Raw genomic sequence first — 1,863 nt, 5'->3', positions numbered from 1 at the left:
AAATCTTTTTTTTTAAAAGATTTTATTTATTTATTTGACAGAGAGAGAGACACAGCGAGAGAGGGAACACAAGCAGGGGGAGTGGGAGAGAGAGAAGCAGACTTCCCGCAGAGCAGGGAGCCCGATGTGGGGCTCGATCCCAGGACCCTGGGATCATGACCTGAGCCAAAGGCAGACGCTTAACGACTGAGCCACCCAGGCGCCCCAATAAATAAAATCTTTTAAAAAATTTTATTTATTTATTTATTTGAGAGACAGAGGGAGCACAAGCAGGGGGAGAGGCAGAAGGAGAAGCAGGGTTCCCACTGCGCAGGGAGCCCGATGCGGGGCTCGATCCCAGCACCCCTCACTTGTACATGAGGACCGTCGATTTCTCCAGCAGGTTAGTAACAAGTGACACATGTGACTTCTTCCTTATTTGCTGAGCATCTGGCAGAAGGATGGAGAGCAAGGTCTCTGGAGCTCTGCAGTTGGGGTTTGAACCCTGACAGCACCCGGGTGTCTGGGGAAGATGACCTCCCGGGCCTCAGTTTCCACTCGGTGACTTTGGAATGGCACCACACCCAGGGGTGACTGAATGTGACCTGTAGGAGCTGCTTTAGACGATGACGTACTCTGCCTGTGGTATTCACTCAACACAAAACAATGTCCTCCAACTTTACTGAGGTGGCTGACCACGTCCAGGACCAAACCCGCCTCTGAAGGGGGATTCGGTTGCCGACCCAGCCGCAGCCTCAGCCTTCTTGGGGCCCCGGCGGGCACGGTGCTTCGTCCACAGGTGTAGATCAGCTTCCCCCCTGGTGCGGGGCTGGAGGCCGCTCTCCCTGCAGGCTTGGGGCCGAGGCCACCCGTCTCAGGACAGCTGCCGTGCAGCACATTCTCGGGGGCGGGTGGAGGTTATCCCAGAGCTACTGGACACCCTCACTGGCAATGTACCAGTAGAAATATCTCCAGGCCCACGGTTCCTTTACATAGCCTCATGATCTGAGAGGCCGTGTGGCCCCCATGATGTGAAGATTGGGTCCACTCTTGTCTGCCCGCTCAGGGTGTTCAGGCACGTGGACACCCTTCCTGGCCACCATCACTGCCTCCTGTAAAAGGAGTCCATAACTGGCCATTTGGCTCTTCTTGGGCATCGACATCGGGGCACCATTACATCGGGGCCAGGCTGGAAAGGACCGGGCGTACGCAGCGCCTCTTGCCCGTGGCATATGATTGTGTAATAGGTAGACGATATGGGAAGGGAAAATCCCCATTCTATTTAAGATAGAAAATGGAAAGTGTGAAAAATCATAGTGAGAATGTTTTCTGTGTCCTTTTTCTTTTCTCAGCATTCATTGTAGGTCTCCATGAAATTTTTCAAAAATGTTTTGAGTGCCGTTGACACACATGGTTACATGAGTCTCGAGTGTACAACATAGTGATTCAGCTTCTCCATGTGTTGTACGTGTTCACAAGCGTACCTACACCCGTCACCATACAGCACGACTACAACACCCTTGACCACGTTCCCCACGCTGTGCCTTTACCCCCATGACTCATCCATTGCATAACTAGGAAGCCTGAACCTCCCGTTTCCCTTCCCACACTCTGCCCATCCCCCCACCCATGCTCCCCTTTAACAACCACCCCTTTGTTCTCTGTATTTATGGGTCTGATTCTGCTCCTTGTTTGTTGCTAATTCGTTTGTTTTATTTTTTATTTATTTATTTTATTATTTATTTTTAATTCAGGGATAATTAACATCCAGCATTATATTACTTTCAGGTGTACAACAGAGTGATTCAACCGTTCTGTGCATTTCTGAGGGCTCATCACTTTAAGAGTGTTCTTAATCCCCATGACCTATTTCACCCGTCCCTC

General features: G+C 50.7%; 1 pseudogene; it reads right to left on the bottom strand.

Moving 5' to 3' along the window:
• Window positions 1–658: 658 nt before the first annotated feature.
• On the bottom strand, window positions 659–1,142 carry LOC110577183 (annotated as a pseudogene).
• Between the last annotated feature and the right edge of the window lie 721 nt (window positions 1,143–1,863).

This window comes from Neomonachus schauinslandi, chromosome 14 (genome assembly GCF_002201575.2).
Source record: "Neomonachus schauinslandi chromosome 14, ASM220157v2, whole genome shotgun sequence".
Classification (NCBI taxonomy): Eukaryota; Metazoa; Chordata; class Mammalia; order Carnivora; family Phocidae; genus Neomonachus; species Neomonachus schauinslandi.
Note: the sequence above shows the minus strand (reverse complement) of the source record. Positions and strands in the feature narration are given on the sequence as shown.